The following is a 16,473-nucleotide window of genomic DNA, read 5'->3' as shown; positions in this document are numbered from 1 at the left end:
GCAAAGGTAGAATGATGTCAAGCTATGCATAACCCAACTAGCTGTGACAAGGCACAACGAATAAGCAGTAACCAAGGTCAAGGTAGCCCGCAAAGCGGCACAGGAAGCTCTGGAGCAAAAGAAGGTCGGCGAAGTAGTAAAAACAACGCAGACAACAGGGGCCACAATAGTGTAGGTAGAGGAAGGCCAAGCAGTGTCTGCAGGGCAGGAGGCAGAAGACACTGACCTTGCAGAAGAGAGTGCGAACCCAGGAACCACCTCGACCTAACTCAAACAGCCGCACATTAACTAAAGATTTGGTCCAAGAAAATAGGCCAAGGCCTTGAAGCTAGCCATCGACCTAATCATTTTAACTTAAGGTGATCTTTATGACATTGGCGAGATAGTTTGTGATGTCACCAATGAAGCACTCCAAGGGCTTATGACAGAGTAGCAGACTGTGTTGGGGGTCCTAAGGGCGTAGTTGAAGGAACTACAGGTATGGCCCCTACAGGAAGGTACCTTGTCCACCTACATCGCAGCAGGCACTTCGACCAACAAAACATATGCTGCACGTGAGGATGGCCAACACAATAGTGTTGCGAGAAGGAACGTTAGTACTAGCAGATGCAACGGATGGAATGACGATTAGCATGATGAAAGGCCTTGGCCTTAATATAGCTACCTTTCCTAGGAAAATGCTCTATCAGCTACAAGATGGAATAACATCAAAGCTGCGTGCCAGGGAGAGCTGGGCAATCTAGGTTCTAAGTGAGCAGAAGATTAATATAGAACAACTTAGCTTGCAGTGTGACAAGTTGGTGTCATAGAACAAACATTTGGTGCAGACGGTAGATGACGTTTGTCAACGCATCCTAGAGCTGGCTATCACACCAGATCTATCGGTAGAGGTGCGGATTCACAGTTTAGAAAGTGAAGTCCGCGATGCTAGAGAAGGGACAACAAAGGTGTAGCTGGAGCTGAATCTCTGGATTGCTGAGCTGCCATTGAACGCATAGCCTTCCATGCCCTCAGAGGTCAGATAGCAGTGCACTAGCACTATTGTAGTAGGGATGGAAGAGATTGGAGGTACAGTATGTGATTGTACCAACATGTTGGAGCAGGCGCTTGAGGTCCTCACGACCTTGCAGGATGACCCCAACATTCAACGGCTAGAGATAGAGGCACGCGAACTCCAGCAACAATATGACAACATCAGAGGCACTGCATAGACAATACTCCTTACTCAGGAGCTTGCAAGTATGCAGCAAGCCAAGGCATTAAAAGAGCAAGTGGATGCGGCGACCCATAAGGAAGTCGTTCTAAAGGCATGCATCCAGCCATGGATTGACGAAGCCTTCAAAATCACAGCAAATATTGAAGGAAAGCTTGCGCAGATTTAGGGGATGCATGCACAGATGCAGTGCAGCATGTTGGAAATAGAGGGCTTACAAGACATAATGCAGTAGGTTCAGCAAGTAGTAGCTCAGTATGTTGCTGACATTCAGGCCGTTCGGGACCAGCTGGAGGGACTCCGCACCAAGATTTCCGTGCTGACAGAGTGACTCAAGGACTAGTCATGAAGTTTGTGTTGGGGGCTTGTTAGGCATGGAATCCCCCCACAGCATGTTTTGGGGCTCAAAGCCCAATTTTTGGTCAAACAATGTTGTAAGACTCCTCGAGTTGTGGGCACAGAGCACGAAATGTATGTTGAGTCATAGGGTTGTCCGCCCTAAGTTTTGTAATGTAGTGTTGGCCTACCCATGGCCCGCAGACCATGGGATTGTATAAATAAAGCGAGGCTCTAAGTTGTAAAGAAAAACAAGGAATATATGGAGAAAGAAAATGGTTCGAGCATAGAGTAAGAGTCTAAGTGTTTTGGTTCATAGTAGTAGAAAGAGGCTCTGCAGCTGAGTGTGTAGAGGCCTAATAGAGTCTGTAGCTGAGTGCGTAAACCCCTGCAGCTGAGTGCACACGGCGAAGTCGAATTTGTAACCAAGCAAGAAGAATAATAAAAGAAGTTTGATTCCAAATCTTGTGTATCTATTTAAGTTAGTATATGGTTGTTATCTTTTTCAATTATACTGTTTTATTTATTGCACACACTGATATGAATGGTGAACACTGTTAAGTATAGCTAGACATATGCAGAAATTATAAGTAATCAACTAATATCGGGTTAATAATAATGGATTGGGTACTAACTCGGATAGAGCGCCAAGTAAGGTTGCGCAAAGGCATCATCACCGCCTGTGAGGTACTAATAGGTGTGCATAGCGACATGCACGTAGGGTTAAAAATTGCGGACCATCAAAAATCACCAGACATCTCTAGGGTGCGGAAACGTGGTTCTAGCACCCTCCCATACTACTTCGGGTGAGACCTCAGTCCACGCTTTGCGGACTATTGCTGAAAGGGCCAAGAGTACCGAGATTTGTTTGGCTAAATAAACTGTGAACCTGGATCAGGCCCCTATAGCCAACAGTAGTTGTCACTTGTCAAGTACGGAATACTATCCACTATGTTTCACCAAATTTGAAAGACTACCAGCAAGAGGTATGGTGACTTATTTCTCATTTTAAATCATTTAGTATTATTTATGTTTCTAGAGATAGAAATGTCACCGCAAATACATTAGCTAATGTAGCTTCTAAGATGCCATCTTTAAGAGATGATTTTTCTATATAGAATATTTATAATCCATTTGTACCTGATAACATAACTACTTTCCTGTTTTCAATGAAAATTAGGAGATAATGCATTTTATGTCTAATGCGGATGTGATCCAAACTTAAATAGGAATGCAACAAATTATGGATATAACTGTAAATACAAAGATGCAGTAGAAATAACACTTCATTTCATTAATATCAAATACTGAAATATGCTTACAAACATAATGGAAACAAGACAAGCTTGGGCGATGGTAACCTATCCCAGAGAAGAGATGTGGTGGCTACATGCCTCTCAAATGTGTTACAATGAGGTTCAAGGGCCTATTTATTATTGGAAAACATGAGAAAACCATAAACAAAAAAAACCCTAACCCCAGGAGATGTAATGCCAAGCGTTTGTGGGCCCCATTGGGGTTAGTTGGGCAGCCAACTTCCTAGGGTCATAACTTGGTCATATTATCTTCATTTGGCATGTACGATACCTTGTTGGAAAGGTCTCTCTGAGTACTATAGGATTTTCCACAAGCCTTGTCCAGTGGCAACAAGCCTACAGTGGACCTCGAAAAAACGTTGTTTAGGGGGTCAAAACTGCTCGAGAAGTTCACGACTCAAAAATATACTAAAAATAGTAAATGTTAAAATAAGCAAGGAAACAAATGAAACCTATTGGAGGTCTAAGTGGAATAGGAGGGTGGACACTAGTATCCACCTGGATCATTCCTCCTCCATTAGGAAGAAATGGTCCCCATTGCATGTAGAGCCTCCATGAGGTGAGGAAAGTTTTGTTGAACCTAGTCCCTGGTGAGCCACTTGCGTTGGTGCAAGAGTTGGCCAACTTTGACAACCTGATATAGTTTGATATTCTACTAGTGAGTGTTCTTGGCCTGTGTGTCGATAATACAATCAGTTATGGCATGTTACATGTAGTCTAGGTTTAACTCTATTGCTGTCAATTGTTCTGCAATGTCTGATGTGTCAAATAATGGTGGGAATTATGGTCGAAGGCAGTCCACATTGAACACTAGGTGCAGGCCAAGGAATGGGGGAATGATGAGCTCAAAATCATTATCTCCCACAACCTTGGTAATGTTGTAAGGACCATATCGGATTGGTATGAGCTTCCAATGAGCTCCGGTAAGGCATTGTTTCTGCAAATGCAATCAAACTTTTTTGGCCGCCTAAAACTTGTGTGGCACCTAATGTTGATCATTTCGCTGCTTGTACTTGAAATCTAACTTCTCCAGAATGTTGTGAACCTACAGGAAGATGTGTTGGATACGTTCAATAAATATGGTTACTTTATCAGCCTCAAACAATACATGTGTGGATTATGTCTATGTAGTCGTGTGAGGCATGGCAACGTCAATCAGACATAATTGTTGAAATCTTAGACCCACCTGAAAGGGACTGTGACTAGTCAAGTTATGGAGAGCTCTATTATAACTATAGATATGGAGGACTCTCATCTTAGGTTCAAGGATCCTTGGATTTTTACATGTTGAGTATGTGCACTATCGTCCTATTGAAGACCTCCATTTGGCTATCAGTTTGGGGATGGAAGGAAGTCAACTTGGTGAGCTTGGTGTCCAATAGTGCCTAGAGGCTTGACCAAAATGTGCTCAGGAACCTGCTATCCCAATCTGATATAATGGTCTATGGGATCCCAAAATGTACCCATACTCATTTAAACAAGAGTTTGGCAATGTCCTTTGTAGGATACTCTTCTTGCAAGTCGCAAATATAGCCATTTTAGAAAATATGTCCACGACCACAAATACACAGTAATTACCATGCTTAGTAGAAGGGAGGCCAGAAATATATTCCATGGAGATGGATTCCCATGAATGGTTGGGAGTAGGTAGAGGAGCGTATAAGCCTTTCTTCTTGATGGTTTGCTTGGCGATGGTGCAGGCAGTGTAGGATTTGATATATTTCCCAACATCCAATCGAAGTTTGGGCCAATAAAAGTACTTTTGTAGTACAACCATAGTTTTCTCCACACCAAAGTGTCTTGTGACCCAACTGTAGTATGCTTCCCAAATCAGCTTGGCACCCTCACTTGAAGGAACACAAAGGCAGCCCAGGTAACATAATAATGCATCCTGGAGGTGGAAATCAGGAATTTGCTTTCCATCGACTAGCATCTAGTATGTGGAGGTGAACTTTGTATAGTTGCATCCATCCATAGTTCTCATGACCACAGGAGTTGATAACAATCGTCAGTGTTGCAACTGAGGGCCAGCTAAGGTAGTTTTCAACATGATTGGTGTTGCCCTTTTCGTATTTAATGTTCAAGTGGAATTGTTTCATATATTTAAACCACTTCTGATTTTGATCATTCTACAGCTTCCCTTGTCTCTATATAAACTAAAGAGGTTAGTGATCAGTATGGATGATTGTCTCCTTCCCCAGAATGTAAAGCTTTCACTATCAGCAAGCCTGCATGATGGAATACATCTCTTTGTGATAGGTGGGGTACTTTTGAATTGTATCAGAGATTGTATCACTATGAAGGACATTGGATGCCCGTGCTAGGTTAGGTGTCTATCTCGATTTCAAATGGTTGTTGCAAGTCTGGCAGAGTGAGTACTAGTAGAGATAAGAGGCGGTGCTTCAACTTAACGAACACCTTCTGTTATGACTTAGACTAGGAAAACTTTTCTTTCACCCTGCCCTTAGTAATATGACTCAAAGGCCAAGTAATATGGGAGAATCCCAACATGAACCTCCAATAAAAACTTGTAAGGCCCAAAATGTTGTGAAGCTTCACTAGAGTGGTTGAGGCTAGCCAATCCCGAATTACTTGGATCTTAGTCTGGTCAACGTGCACGTGACACTCATCTATGATGTAACCCAAGTATTGGACCTGGCTAATGCCAAAGGTGCTCTTCTCCAAGTTGGCACACAGTTTTTACTGCTGAAAGGTCTGAAGGACCTGCCAAATGTGTTGCAAGTGTTCTTCCAAACTCTTGCTGAAGATGAGGATGTCATCTAGATAAACCACCATGAAGGAGTTAGTAAAGCGTCGCAAGATGTCATCCATTAGCCTCATAAAAGTATCAGGGGCATTTTTCAACTCAAATGGCATAACCAACCATTTGAAAAGGCCTTCCTTGGGTTTAAAGGTGGTCTTCCATACATATGTGGGCTCTATTGGAACCTAGTGATAACCATACTTCAGATCGATCTTGTTGAAATACTTGGCCCCTTTGAGTTGGTCCAACAGGTCATCAATCCATGGGATTGGATGCTTGTTCCTGACAGTGATTTTGTTTAGTGATCGATAATCAATGCAGAGCCTCAAGGTCCTGATCCATTAATGAAAAAGGTATTATAGACGATGTGTGAATTCTCTTATGTTACTTAATGAAATGGATCGAAAAGATTGCGAATAACATAAACACATAAACAAATTGAAAACATATTCAAACACATCAACACAGCCAAATATAATAAAGGAGTTCACCAAACTTTTTGGCTACATCTCCTAGTCCTTTCGCTTCTAGTGCTGAACTCTTTATTTTGTCTTCAAAATTATGTTACAGGCATGAGCTCAAAAACAAAGTCTCAAATAAGAAAATGGACCTCACCACTGAACTCAACTCGAAATTTCAAGTCAAATGAGTATAAACTTGCCCATATTTGGCCACTGTGACCTCCAGACCACTTGGAATGAGAAAAACTGCCTCTGTCCCTACAAAAACCACCTCTGTCCCTACAAAAACCACCTCTGTAATACAAAATACCACCTCTGCAAAACCGCGCACTCCTTGGGCGAACATACCTGCAATGGTTTATAAAAAAGGTGGTTCGGCTTTCTCTCAAGCCCGAACATTGACACACTGGTTACCGGAGGTTGGTGGTTGGAAACCTCCACCCGCCCCTTCCGCCATATCCTATATATATATATATATATATATATATATATATATATATATATATATATATATATATATATATATATATATATACATATACATATACATATACATATATAGATATTTGATAACACTGCACATGTGGGATATTCTTAGCATATGGTTACACATATATATGGTTTGCGACTATGGTGTGGTCTGGTGGATATGATAACAACAAATTTTAAGGGACTGGCAGTCGTGGGGTTGACCCCGACCATCCGCTCTTTTCTGGCAGTTTCAACCTAACCGCAATAAATACAAATGTATCACCTCCGATAACAAGATTAAAAGGATCCTGATTAGTGTGTAGTTTCGGTGAAGTCTTAACCTTTCTGGGAGGTTAGGGGTTCGATCCTCCCTGACCCCCAAAATTTTGGGATTCATGCCAACATTGGGCAAATCCGGGCTGCCATGTGTCAGCACCGGATTGGCCCATGTGAACCAATCAAAAACTTCCATGTCACTTTCTCTACTGACATCATCCAAAACATGTGGCGCATTCCCAGGATGACATGTGTCCTACTGATGTAAGCGTTGATTGTTGACCGTTGACCTACTTGACTTTGACTTTTTGACTTTTTTCCCTAGTTTGCCTTAAAAATTTCACTGGCCTTAACTTCTTCATCCGAACTCAGATTTTCATGTCGTTTGCACCATTGGAATCATATCAACGAGCACTTTGAGTTGATCCCATTTTCATTTGCATTTGAAGATTTCATCTAGAGGAAAAATCGAATCCATTTTGGATCACTCATCCCCACTGGAATCTTTTGGACCACCAATAGTTGGTTTTAGTTATCAAGTAATTGAGGATAAAGTTCCCTCACTTTTCCAATTTCTATCCATTGTGCTTTACTTAGATTTGTACCTTTGAGTCCAACTTGAAGATACTCAAAATTTCCCTACCACGATGTCCTTATCCTCATGTCAAGAACTATGTCCTCCTGTAGCTCATTGAGATACTCGGGCAAAAGATCTTAATGGAAGGTAGTTGACATTGCTCTTTGGGATATTCAATCAATGAAGGTTCTTACAATCTCAAGTTTTCAACATTTAAGATGGAATAGATCTGCATATAAGCTAGTAGATCTAGGTGGAAAGCATTTTCACCAATTTTATCAAGTATTTTGAAAGGACCATATCTAATTGATTTCAACTTTTTACCTTCCACTTACAGCCTTTATTTGCTGATATACAACTAGACTTGATGACCAACTTGAAAACTATGCTCAACTCGATGCTTGTTATGCCGCACTTTATACTTTGCTTGGCTTCTTTCCAACTATTCCTATACTGCCTGGTGAATTTCCAGGATTTGTTTAATGAACTTGGTTGCTTTGTCCACATCACTATGTCCATCAACTGCTATGTCTTTACCAAAGGCAAAATCCACGGGAGACTTTGGTGTAAAACAAAAACAAGTCTCAAAAGGAAATATCTGAGTAGAAGAATGTTTTACATGGTTGTAAGCATGCTTCACATAACACAAATTCTCATCCAAAAGTTTGGGATGCTTGCTGCAACATCCTCGAAGCAATGGTATCACTGTCATGTTCACCACTTCTGTTTGACCATCTGTTTTTGGATGGAATTTCGTGCTCTTCTTTAACTTTATGTCCATTAACTCCCATAGACTTGACCAAAATTTCCCGACAAATTGAGAATCTCGATCAGATACAATAGAAGTGGGTAACTAAAAATGAAACCATACATTTTGAAAGAAAAACTTTGCAGTTTGTTCAGTTGTGACCTGTTTATTACATGGTGTCAAAGTACACATTTTATTGAACCTATCCACAACTACATACAAATAATCATGACCCTTTCTAGACTTTGGCAATCCCCCAACAAAATCCATGGAAATACTTTCCCAAGGACAAGAAGGAATTGGCAATGGAGTATACAAGCCTAATTTTCTATTACTTGGCTTTCTTGTAGCACACATAGTACATCCTTTAATATATCTAGAAACTATCTCATTCATCCGTGGCCAATAGCAGAATCTTTGTAATTGTGCAACTATTTTACTTACACGAAAATGACCTGATATGAGAGAAGTATGTGCTTCTCGAATTATATTAAGTCTTTCAGTTTGTGGAATGCATAACTTTCCCAAATGATATAAGAGTTTGTACTTTATGTAATAATCCAATTCTTCTACCTACTTGCCATGACTTAAAGTTGCATATACATCCGTAAAATCTGTGTCTTGAGCATATTGTTAAATGTAACTTTCATGAATTACTGAATTATGCTTAAGTATTGTGGATGCATTTACAATTGGCCTTGATAACATGTCTACAACCTTATTATGTATGCCCTTTTTATATCTGATAACAAGATGAAATTGTTGTAGAAAACCCATCCACCTGTAATGTCATGATTGTTGCAATTTAGTTTCTGAGTGTAAATATTGAAGTGGTTGATGATCTGTGTGTATGATTGTTTCTTTACCCATTATGTAATGTTTCCACTTTTTAACACTCTGAACTAATGCATATAATTCCTTATCATGTGTAAGATAGTTAACTACTGCTGATGTGAATGTCTCAGAATGAAAGTATATAGGCTTTCTGTGCTGCATCAACACTTCCCCCATGGCATATTAACTTCCATCTGGCTCGATCTCAAATGGATGTTGAAGGTTTGGCAGTGCTAGTACTGGTGTTGTACTGATCCTTTCTTTCAATGTGTCAAAGGTTTTCTACTATTTTCCTCCCCACTGAAACACTTGTTTCACACTTCTCAAAGCATGTAAACGAATTGTAATCAAAGAAAAGTTAGCAATAAACTTTCTCGAATATTGTTTTGCCCCTAAGAAATTTCTAAATTCTGTAGCAGCATTGGGCTTAGGCAAATTTACACTGAATTCAACCTTAGAGGGATCTATCTTCAATTCACTACCCCCTATGATATAACCCAAATAATTCAAAGGATTTCTACCAAATTCACATTTTGACAGTTTTACATAGAGATTTTCTCTTTTCAAAACATCTAAAATTTTCTTTACATGCTTAACATGTTCATCCCATGTTCAACTGAAAACAAGGATATCATCTAAATAGACTATCACAAAATCATCAATGGATGGCCTAAATACATGATTCATGACTCGCATGAATGTAGCTACAGCGTTAGTTAAGCCAAAAGGAATAACCATCCATTCATAGATTCCTTTCTTCATTTTGTAATAAGTCTTCCATACATCCTGTTCTACAACTCTTATCTGATGGTAGCCGCTTCGCAAGTCAAATTTAAAGAAGTAAACTGCATCTTTAAAGTGATCTAACAAATCATCAATACAAGGAAGACGATAATGATTCTTTACTATGATTTTATTTAATGCTCTAAAATCAATTCCCATTCTCCACGAACCGTCTTTCTTTCGCACTAACACAATAGGTGATCCGCACGGTGATGTGCTTGGTTGAATAAACCCTTGATCAAGCTACTCTTGTACCTGCTTCTTTATCTCTGCATTCCCTAGAGCTGATAACCTGTACATTCCAATGTTAGGTAATGGAGCATCTTCTTGCAAATAAATCTCATGTTCTATCTCTTGCTTGGGTGGAAGTCCTTTGGGCTCTTGAAACATAATAGCATAATCGAAAACAAATTTAACTAGATCTACTTTTTGTTTAGGAATACAGCCTTGGAAAGCATCGGATTTATCAATATTCTTTTCTTTTCTTTTCTTTTCTTTTCTTGCATTTAGAATTCTTTTCATCTGTCCTAAATTTATGACAGAGAAATTATCTTTGAGTTTATGAGTCCTTAGAATATATTCAATTCCATCCTTAGTGAGTTGATACCTATTTTCAGTTCGATAGAATATAGAATTTCTATTGTACAAGTATGGACTTCCTAATACAATTCCACATATATCATATGGGACTATGTCTAACTCAAGCTCATCTACAAACTTTGACGCAATATAAAAATGAAGTTTACATTGTTTCCTAACTTGTAGCTTAGTTTTATCACACACCCAACCTAATGGATGTGGCTTTCTATGAGGTTTTGTTTCTAGACCCAACTTCTTTACAATTGCTTCAGAAATCAAATTAACTTGTGACCCACTATCAAATAAAGTATCAATTTTAGTATGCTTGGAAATGACTCTCATGTGAAATAGATCATTTCTTTTCCTCTCATCATTATCATTATCAAGAGAATGCAAAGAAGTACTTGTAGATGCTTTAGAATCTTTACCTTTTATACCTGTAGCTATAACCATTGTCTCATCACCTGAATATGATCCCAAGTCCCTTTGAATAGCAGTAGCATTCTTTCGCTCTTTACCCCCAAACTTCTTAGGCTTCAATTTTGGATGCAAAGACTAGTAGTGTGCCTCGTCGTGTCCTTCCTTCTTACAATGAGTGCATGAAGGTTTATCCTTCTTCACGGTGTTTGTTTTCTTCTCCTTCCATTTCAGTTTCTTCTTGCCTTTATTCTTACTTTCAATAGGTTTGGATGATTTCCCAAAATTTGGGGTTACATTTTTACCTCTAGCTTCTAGATGATTTGCTTGAACTAATACATCATCTAAGCTAGTTGGATTAAACATAAGTATGGTATGCCTCAAATAACTATGAAGACCACCTATGTATTTCAACAATGTTTCTGGTGAGTCCAATGAAATGCCTAGTGTTAAAGTTCTCTTATGGAATTCTTGAGTATAACTTTGAACATTTTAACCTTTTAATTGACGTAGTGTTTGCCAACTCATCATTGCTTATTACATATAAGCCAATCGATAAAATTGCTTTTTAATAGCACAAACAAATTCATTCCAAGTTGAAATGATTTTACCATGCTTTTAGAGATCTGCTTGTGTCTTGCCTTCCCACCATACAAGTGTGGTTCCTCCAAGTCAAAGGCTAGAAAGTTGGATCGTCTTTCTTTCGAATTAAACTTTCTACACCCTACAATATACATCAATTTGCGTTATCCAATTATCAAGCTTTTCAACATTAAGTTCCCCGTCATAAATTGGCAAATCAAATTTTACATCTAATTTGATCAAAGAGGCTTTCTTTTTCTTCTTCTTAGACGAACTAGTTTTATGAGAAGAAGAAGAAGAGGATGATGATGATGATGGTGGTGGTGGTGATGATGGAGGAGATGGAGGAGGCTTTTCTCCTTTTTCCTTTATCTTCTTTATCTAGAGGAGTAAAAAGAAAAGGTTCCTTTGCTCCTTTGTCTGGTTTAGGTGATGAAGTGCCTTCACCTTTACCCTTTTTAAACTCATTATACATCTCTTCCACCATGGCACATATCGTCATGAAACTATCCAAGAATTGGGATTCTGACCCAAGTGGAGTTTCATCTGCCATCCTTCTTTGTGAAAAGACCCTTCCAATCTCTGCATTTTACTCAACAAGCTCTCCTTCGCCTCATTTGAACTCCAACCTAGTAAGCATTCAAATCTTCACACAAACTTGTCAAACCTTAAAAACCTTGCTGCTCTAATACCACTTGATCCATTAATGAAAAAGGTATTATAGACTATGTGTGAATTCACTTATGTTACTTAATGCAATAGATCGAAAAGATTGTAAATAACATAAACACATAAACAAATTGAAAACGTATTCAAACACATCAACACAGCCAAATTTAATAAAGGAGTTCACCAGACTTTCTGGCTACATCTCTTGGTCCTTTCACTTCCAGTGCTGACCTCTTTATTTTATCTTCAAAATGTTGTTACAGGCATGAGCTCAAAAACAAAGTCTCAAATAAGAAAATGGAACTCACCACTGAACTCAGCTTGAAATTTTAAGTCAAATGAGTATAAATTTGCCCATATTTGGCCACTGTGACCTCTAGACCCCCTGGAATGAGTAACACTGCCTCTATCCCTCCAAAAACCACCTTCTGCTGTGCAAAACCACCTATGTAATACAAAATATCGCCTCTGCAAAATAACATGCTCCTTGCACGGACGTACCAGTAATTTTTTATAAAAAAAGGTGGTTTGGCTTTCTCTCAAGCCCGAATATTGATACACTGGTTATTGGATTGGTGTGAAGTCATTTGTATATATCTATTTTTGAAGGTCTGTGGTTCGAAACCTTTGCCTGACCCTTCTGCCATATCCCGTTAACTATGTTTAATATATATATATATATATATATATATCTTTATAGATATATATCAAATATATATATATAGATATATAGATATATATCTTTATAGATATATATCATATGATATTTGATAGCGTCGTGCATGTGGGATATTCTTAGCATATGGTTACCTTTATATATGGTTTGTGACTTTGGCAGTCGTCGGATTGACCCCGTCCGTCCGACCCTTTTCTGGCAGTTTCAACCTAACCACAATAAATACAAATGTATCACTTCCAATAACAAGATTTAAAGGAGCCCAATTAGTGCATTGTTTCGGTGAAGTCTTAGCCTTTCCAAGAGGTTAGGGGTTCGATCCTCCCTAACCCCAAAAATTTTGGGATTCATACCAACATTGGCCAAATCTGAACTGCCACGTGTCAGCAGCGTATTGGCTCATGTGAACCAATCAAAAACTGCCATTTCACTTTCTCTACTGACGTCATCCAAAACATGTGGCGCATTCCTAGGATGACATGTGTCCTGTTGACATAACCGTTGATTGTTGACCATTGACTTGTTTTACATTGACTTTTTGAGTTTTTGCCCTAGTTTTCCCTGAAACTTTGACTAGCCTTAACTTCTTCATCCGAACTTGGATTTTTGTGCCGTTCACACCATTGGAATCATATCGAAAAGCACTTCAACTTGACCCCATTTTCATCTGAATTTTAAGACTTTCATATGGAGGCAAAACTGAATCCATTTTGGATCAAGTCCCATCCTTCTTTTGTACAAGTACAATCAGGCTCCCACAAGCCAAGGAGCTTGGTAGGATGTGCCCTTTTTGTAGCCACTCCTGGATTTGCTACCTGATCTCTTAATTTTCCAGAATGGAGCAGTGATATATCAGCCCATTGGGTAGAGGTGGTCCGAGAGTCAGATCGATCGAATGTTTGACCTGACAATGTAAGGGTACCCCTGCGGATGAGGAGAATATATCCTTGTATTCTTCCACAACCGTATTTTCCTACTTTCACTGCTTGGAGAAAGCCTTCCCCAGGGCCATGGATGTGGCTATGTACTTCCCCTTACTTTGAGAGCGAATCAAAAAGAAAACAAATTTCCCAGTCTGGGAGATTGTCTTACTACATTTCTTGGCAGAGATCAAGGAGATGGAGGTAGGTGGGGCTACCTCTAGTATCTTGTATAACTTACTACCCAAATAAATAATAACAGAGCAAGGTCTAGACTCATATACATCATGTCGCTTCCATAAGTATGGTTTTCCTAGTAATACATCACAAACTTCAAGAGGAGAAACATCACACAATACCTCATCCATGGAGGGCTTGATGATGTAGGGAAGGTGATATTGTTGGCTAACGAGGAGATCTCATCCTTGAAGAAGCCACCCAATGGTGTATGGTTGCCGATGTGTTGTAGTCGGTAGGCCTAACCACTTCAAAACCTCTACTGAAATGAGGTTCTTTTGGCTGCTGTTGTTGACAATGAACTATAGAAGAGAACCAGTCACCCACATTTGTGAGTGGAATAGGCATTTCCCTTCTTCTGGATCTTCTCGATCTTGGTGGTGGCCAGATTGGCACTAGGATAAGCATCAATGATCTGCTTCCCTTTGTCATTTCCCTTGTCGGTTTTTGACTCAAAGTCGGAACATGCATTTGAATCAGAATCCTTTAGCTTGGCCACCAGTGACTATTTGGCCTGACACTCACTTGTGTTTTGAGTGGAGCTCTTATGGAGCTCACACCACTTTCCCTTGTCCTTCTTTGACTTCATGGTTTTTTTCTTTGCTTACGGCTTCGCTGTGTTATCCTAGGTCACTCTGCCTTGGCTTTGCCGTTTGTTCTGCAGTTTGGGGGCACCTTTCCCTTTTTCCGACGTTGCAAATCCAAAGTCTCACTTTTTCTGTTTAAACTTTTTCTCAATTGTGACAATGTACCAGTATGTCATGCTAAGCGAGGAGATGTCCAAGAGCTCCATCTCATCCTCGATGTACTTGTGTAGGTAGTCGTAGTACTTGAGTAAAAACTGTTTCTCAGAATCCTTGATACCTAACTTTGTGCAAAGGGTATGGAAAGCATTGGTAAACTCTAGCACGTCCTGGACTCTTCCTTGCCACAACATGGCCCACTTTATGTATTTTCCCTTATAGCTCCCAACAAGGTATTACTACTCCTTGATGGCATCGTGGAATGCATTCCAAGTGGATGCAGCCAAAAATATTGAGGGTGTACTTTCATCTTTCTTCTCACAATAGGTTTCCCATCAATCCTTGACATGGGGGATGGATTTGAGAAGTGAAAAAATAATATTTTCTCTACTAGAAAATTCATGAATAGAAAAATATCCTTCTAGCAGATTTAACCATTTATTTATGGCATCGCATCTATTTGACCTTGAAATACGGGGATGTCAATGTTAACTTGTTCCTTCAAGGATGTCGCACTTCTAGATTAGTTGTCGGAGGTAGATGCGTCGCCTTTGGGTAGCCGCTGAAGGATCTGGGAAAATTTGTCCACCGTCACATCCCTTTGTCACTCGAGGGCTTCTTAGAGCAAGATTTTGAAAGGATCTCCTGCCCCCTCGTATTTCTTATTTTCCACCATGGGAGGTCATCAGTATTTGTGAGGCTGGTCTTACAAAGGTTCAACCAATTCGAGCCCTAACTCCTTATATCTCGACATCATTGGGGACATGCAAAGAAAAATAGAGAAAGGGTTGATGTCATTGATACCACTGATCTGAACTTAAACAAGAAGAGATGCAGTAGAAATAACACTTCATTTCATTAATATCAAATATTGAAATATGCTTAAAAATATAATGGAAACAAGTCCTTCTCAGGTGATGGTAGCTTGTCTCTGAGAATAGATGTGGCGACTACATGTGTCTCAAATGTGTTACAATGAAGCTCAAGGGTTTATTTATTATTGAAAAACATGAGAAAACCCTAAACCTAGGAGATGTAACGCCAAGTGTTTGTGGGCCTCGTTGGGGTTAATTGGGCAACCAACTTCCTGGGCTCATAACTTGGTCATATTATCTTTGTTTGGCGCGTATGATACCTTGTTTGAAATGTCTCTATGAGTACTACATGATTTTCCATAGGCTTGTAGCCATAATATCGTTATGGGCCTATAATGGAACTAAAAAAAACACCGTTTAGGGGATCAAAACTACTTCGGAAGTTCAGGACCCGAAAAACTGCAAAAAATTGTAAATGTTAAAATAAACAAGGAAACAAATGAATCCAGCTAGAGGTCTAAGTGGAATAGGTGGGTGGCCACCAATATCCACCTGGATCAAGGTGTTTTTAAATATGCATCCATTGAAGAAGATGAACATGATAAATATTTGTAGGGAGCAATTGAAACCAAGAGAAGGATTATTATTCCTAAAGGTGTGGTATCTTTGGAAAAACCGTATGAACTATAAACGGCTTTAGAGGACCAGTTAACACTAAGACTGAGAGCTCAAATTTATCATATGAACAAGTCAACTTGTGCACCCAAGACAATTTGCAACATGTAAACATCGGTATACATTGTTCTCCATAAGAATGACAGGAGTTTATTTGTATTTTCAAGAAATGTCACAATGATTTTTAATGGTTGTATAATGATTTAAAGAGATAAGATACATGTATTATCCATCATGTCATTTCTATTAAAGAAGGGGTAAATTCATTTCAACAAAAGCTGAGGAAATTTCATCCAACTTGTGAGCCCTTGATTCAAACGAGTTAAAGAAGTTGTTGGATGTTCTAATCATCTTTAAAGTAGGAAATTCTACTCGGGTTTC

The sequence above is a fragment of the Pinus tabuliformis genome, chromosome J (genome assembly GCF_031772625.1).
Source record: "Pinus tabuliformis cultivar Carrire ecotype Pingquan chromosome J, CPIR1, whole genome shotgun sequence".
Classification (NCBI taxonomy): Eukaryota; Viridiplantae; Streptophyta; class Pinopsida; order Pinales; family Pinaceae; genus Pinus; species Pinus tabuliformis.
The sequence above is the reverse complement of the archived record's forward strand: the minus strand, read 5'-3'. Positions refer to the sequence as shown.